This window comes from Mastomys coucha, unplaced genomic scaffold, assembly GCF_008632895.1.
Source record: "Mastomys coucha isolate ucsf_1 unplaced genomic scaffold, UCSF_Mcou_1 pScaffold6, whole genome shotgun sequence".
NCBI lineage: Eukaryota > Metazoa > Chordata > Mammalia > Rodentia > Muridae > Mastomys > Mastomys coucha.
Window position 1 is genome coordinate 113,179,314 of NW_022196912.1, and position 5,803 is coordinate 113,185,116.

At 45.5% G+C, this 5,803-nt stretch overlaps 1 long non-coding RNA gene across 1 annotated transcript; it reads left to right on the top strand.

Moving 5' to 3' along the window:
• Positions 1–899: 899 nt before the first annotated feature.
• Positions 900–4,928, top strand: LOC116079983. The gene is made up of 2 exons (XR_004114267.1): positions 900–973; positions 4,348–4,928. It is a non-coding gene; the product is annotated as an uncharacterized LOC116079983 (long non-coding RNA).
• Positions 4,929–5,803: the final 875 nt, after the last annotated feature.

A 5,803-nucleotide genomic window follows, 5' to 3' on the forward strand; every position in this document is an offset into this window, starting at 1 on the left:
TCAGGCTTGGTACTCGGTTGCCTCTTTCTCTCTCTTCCATTTGATAGCCATTTCCTGACTCACTGTGACATGCAAAGGACCATCTCAGGCCCTGGAGGAGCAATGATGAATCGGGTACAGTCCCAGCCTTCAGAACCTATTGTCCCATGAGTTGGGGCTGGACAGATGCCTCTGTTTCTGTCTGCTAGTCTAGGAAGCCACACTGAGAGACTGGATGACTTTTCCAGGGTCATTCTTGTGCAGAGCCAAGGAAAGAGGCCCAGCAGAGAAGCTTTTATGGAAAACATTACATCCCCATTGGAGTCCACGGCTGATGGATGAGAGCGGAACTCAGCCACACGTCTTCAGGGTTGCCTCTACCCTTTGGGATCCAATAATTTCTGAGAGGATAAATAGGTTCCAGAAGGGCTTCAAGGAGCTCACATGAATGATATAGCCAGAATGAGTTATTACAGGGTGAGTCAAAAAGGCTCGCATCCCTAACCTTTAGAAATTGACTTCAGCCGAGGCAACTACTGTGTCCTTCCCAGAAAGCATCTTTCCCTACGACTGCCAGAAACAGAATAAAGGGACAGACCCAACTTTGTTCTCTTCTTGTTTAGTATGTCTTATATTTCAAAGGCTTTTGGTGTCTCTGCCTCCCCACAAGAAACAGGAACCAAGTGCCTCAGAACTTATAATCAGGGGACTGAATCCCTCACAGGATAGAAAGGTTGACAGCGGAGAAGGAGATCCGCTCCCGAGGTGAGTCAAAGAAACACAGAAATCCTCTACTTGGCTCTTTCTTGTAGCTCTGGAGGAAACACCTATAGTTGGGATGAGAACAAAGGGGGAAGTAGTCACAGCGCAAAGGCATACAGCAAACTGCCCTTCCATCACCATGGTAACACCACCAGCCCCTGGAAACCAGGAGGAAGCTTCTACCCCCAACCCCTGCCAGGTTCTGCTTCACAATCTGAGTCGCAGCTTTTAGGTAAAAGGAAAAACTTGAGACAGAGCTGTCCAAGTTCTCAGGCTCACTTCGGTCCAGAGCCCCACCCCCTTTGTTTTCTTAAGTGTCAAGTGGTCGGTCGGGAGAGTCTCTTCCATTGTCTTTTCTTCAGATTCCCCTGAGTATCATCCCCTCGACAGAGGAGTTCTTTCTACTTTCTCCCAGATGTCAGCTGCGGTGACTCCATTCTAACCCTGGCACTTCCTAGACTGTCTGAACTAGATGGAATCCCCGGGGTCTAGATCACAGTCCCCTCCTGTTAGCTAAAGGAAGGCAGGAAATCTGGCATGTCTCACAATCTGTCAAGGTTCTTCATTGGATCTGTGGAGAGCTATGCCCAGACCCTAGCTTCCTGGCCTATCTGCTTCATTGTGATCTGAACATTCTAGAAAGCATATGCCTCCCATAGTTACATTCCAGACCGAGCCTCCTCAGAGATGTTTATCTGATCTTTCCTTGAGGCAGGCAAGATTTGAGGTATCTTAGCAACCCACGAGTCTACTTGGCTCAGGCTATGCACTCCCACTCCTCCTAACAATTCAGCTAGGATCCCAGGACCTTGCACGGAGTTGCATATACACCCTACTTCAAACAAAGGAAGGAGTCTCTTCTCCCTTAATGTGTCCCCTGCCAATCATCCCCTCCCCAGAAGAAAAATCTGGCCCATTAAACAGTTCCTGCCAGTGTCAGTCAGCTGTCAGTTGTGGAAGATGGTACCTGAGACCTTGAAGATCATAAAGAAGAAAGGTTGATTATGGCTCACAGTTTCGGCAGCTTCGGTCCGTGCTCCCTTGTGCAGTCTTGGCTCCTCTTGCTGCTTTGGATCTGTTGTAGGAAGGAGTAGACAGCCAGAGAAAGGGTCAGAGAAAGAGAGAGGACACTCCCACACCACAGCTGGAATATGTCTAGTAAACAAGGCCACCTATCCATCAAAGCCCTCCATCAAACAAGGCCATGTGTTTGGGGTTATTTCTGTCCTACCTGGTGAAATGGTAAGTGAGGACCGAGGACCAATAAAAGACTTGGCGGTCTGCCAGTTTCTGGGACCCTACCCTTCAGGGTATTCTTCATCTTTGCTCTCTGCTTCAGTAAACACCAGCTTTCACTCTTTCTGAGCCTTTACTTCTTTTGTCCCTGGGAGTTCAATTCTTTGTACGTCTTTTAGGAAGGACCTGAATCCTAGGCAGCCGTTCCCACGCTCATGACAGCATAGCATTATGCTAACTCCCTCCCATTACACCCCCTTCCAAGGGTTCCATGTCATACTGCCAGATGGCAACCAAGTCTCTAGCTATAGACACTCAGGGGACATTGAAGATCCAGCATAATATTCCATTCCTCCTTTCCGTGTCCTGTAGCAAACACCAGTCTACTTTGTGAAACTGTGCCTTTATCTGTTCTGCACATATGAGTGAAATCATTCACGGAAACACATGAGCCTGGCTTTTTTCCTTTAGCAATTTTTTGAGGATTATTCATGTTAGACCATGAATCATTTCACTGTTTTTTTTTTTATGCTGAATAATGGTCCATTGCACATATATTTCCAAATTTGTTCTCTGCTCAATGGTGTTTCCATATTCTATTTTGAATAATGCTGCTATAAGCATGAAAACACACAATATATATATGTATATATGTATATATATATGTAGTCATGCCATCCACATATATGACTTGATATATCTATCTAAATCTAGGAACCACTTGTGGGAGAAAACGTGATTTATCTGTCTGAGACGGCTTGCCTTCATATTCTGCCTATCTCTAGTTGCAGCCATTTTCCTGAAAACAACACAACACCATCCTTCTTTAGGACTGAAAAAATCCTACTGTGTACACATACAACACTCTCTTTATCCTGCTGCCGGGCTGGGTCTGCAACTTCTCTGTTGTGGTTAGTGCTTCAATAAACATCGATGTGCAAGCATCCTTGCGATGTGCTAAGCTGGACTCCACGGAGTAAAGACCCAGGAGTGGTCCAGCTGGGTCATATGGTAGAGCTAGCTTCAGTTCTTGAGTCTGTCCTGTGTCCCTAGTGGCGGGACAGCCCCACCAGCAGTGGACACGTGCCCTTGAGTGCATGTCCTCGCTAGTGTTTGCTGCTTGCTTTGTTAATGTGCTCTCATTTAGTAGCTGGAGTTGCTGAGACAGGAGGGCTTTTCAAACTACTGAGTGGAGAAGGTGGGGTTGGAGGGAAACCTCACATGAATAGTCTTTTCAAGTACAGACTTCTTAGGTAACACTTAGAGCTTTGAGGGGACAGAGCCTCAGAATTGAAGATCCACAACATGATGCACTCAGGATACTATGAGAGTCTCTGGACTTGATTCCTTCCAGGGCTCCAAGTCCCATCTCTGATGTCTTTACACGTCAGGAATAGAAGGCAGGAGACTTCTATTGAGTACAAGTCTGTGCCCTGGTAAGGGAAACATATAGGACCGTAAACATTGCCGAAACAGGAAGGCACCCATGTAGCAGGCCCAAGGCCAACTTGAAGCAAGAGCTTGGCTTCTTTGACTCCTCTTACAGCACAGTCACTGCGTCAAAACTCAAACTCCTGGGAGGGGGACAGGGGTACCTCACCCGATACTGACTGCCTGTCCTTGTGCACAGAAAGGAGCCTGTTGTTCCTCCTAACTCTGATCTGCCTTCTATTCCAGTCTCTTACCAGTGAGGACAGCAAGGCTACATATGTTCAGCCCAGTAGACTGCCAGCAGTCTTCTTACCAGCCCTAGGAGCTTATGCAGTGGAGATGAGGCAGAACTGGGCCACACACAAGAGCCAGGCTGACGTTCTCAGCACATGACCTCCCTTCTCAGAATAGTTATCTTTCTTACCAATGCAATGGAGTCCCTGCTGCTCTGTGGTAAACCCCATAATGCATCAGTTTTGGATTTCCCAATATCCTTAAGACTGAGGTTCACTAGGGGTATAGGCCAACTCCTATTTACCTTTCGATATTTTGTTTGTTTGTTTAGTTGCTTGGTTGGTTTTTGAGACAGGGTTTCTCTGTATAACCTTGGTTGTCCTAGAACTCATTATGTAGAGCACTCTGGCCTTGAAATCACAAAGATCCACCTGCCTCTGCCTCCTGAATGCTGGGATTAAGGGTGTACACCGCCTCCACCTGGCTCCCTTCCATTTCTTAAAGTAAATATTTATCATTGAATTTGACTATCAAATTAGTTCTTAAAATATTTAAAAAGAAGAGCATTTAGAAAAGACAGTATTTAATTTGAATGAAAAAGCACAGGGGAGCACAATATAAAATTAAGAATGGATGTTAAATGTGCTAGTCCAGGCAACTATGTTGAATGTAATGTGATTATTTCTGTTCCCATTCCCATGACAGACATTAAAAGTCAACTGCTGATTTTCTTCCCATGGCAGACATTACAAGTCAATCAGAGAAAGTCTTTCAACCAACTAGATTCAGTTCTGGACTTTCAAAATATCCTCTACAGCATGTCCAGTGGAGCTGCCCTGTAAGCTAGGACCTAATACCATTCTGAATTTCTTATTTGATGATGAGGGAAATTGGTATCCTCAGAGTCCCTTCAAATGGTCACTTGCAGGCTGGTCTCTGTGTTCCGATTTTCTGAGCCTTGAACTTCCATTTCCCACAGTGGTTTCCAAACTCGAGAGGCTTGTAGGGTGAAGACGTGGACAGAGGGATGGACAATAGCGAGTGTCAAGCTGCTGGTGCCGAGGATGAAGACCAGGTGGACTAACATCGCGACCATCTCAACACATTCTACAATGCCATGTTTATTTTCAAAAGACAAAAAGGAAGGAAAGAATCCACACCTGTTGTTTGGTTGAAGTGTGTTTTCAAAAGCAATGACTGGCTTCTGCAGAAAACGCAAAGCCATCTGAGAGCAAGAGGGAGGAAAGCAGAGCCTTCTGTAATCCTACCTCCCAAAGACAACCTATGAGAACATTCTGGAGTATGCTTTTTATATCTTTAGAAGGCAGGTGTGCATGAGTGTGTGGGCACACACACATACATATTTTACTAAAATCAGTGTATATGTGTGTCTATACACACATACATGCTCCTACACATACATACACACACATCTTCATTTTTGAGTCTTTTAGGCTGTGCTCAACACTGCCAAATATACAGCTATGCAAGGCACTGCGGTAGGAGAGGGAGCTTCACACATATGCCAGGAAAGCAGGTACTAGTATAATTTTATTTCTCAAATACTGCAATCTGGTAGATTCTGAATGTGGAGCCCAGGGATGCAAAGGACTGACTGCATTGCTGGTGATACCAACACAGCCACTGCTCTATATGTGTGTGTGTTGTGGTAAGGGGAATCTCTGATCGTTACTTGGTTGGAAGAAGTATATGCTAGTTTAACATTGCATGTGCATGTGTGCCCATGGGAATATGTATGCATGGGCCCAGGTATACATGTATGTGTAGTTGTCTTCCTCAGCTGCCCTTCAACTTATTTTCCAGGCCGTGTTCTCTCTCTGAACCTCGAGCTCACCAATTTGACTAGACTGACTGGCCAGTGGACTCTAGGGATCCTACTGTCTCCACCCCACTAGCACTAAGATTACAGATAGGCAGAGCTGTGCCTGGTTTTTCTACCTGGGTTCTGGGGATCTGAACTTGATCTTCATGTATCCATGGCAAAGACTTTACTGATAGGGTCATCTCCTGATCTCCAGTTAGTATACAACTTTTTGAGATATTTCTCAGTGCATATTCAAAACTGAAAATACATACATACTTGCAAGTGTGTCAGGAAATGGTCTCTTGTGCTGCCTCCCCTGGTATTGCAACATTAGGC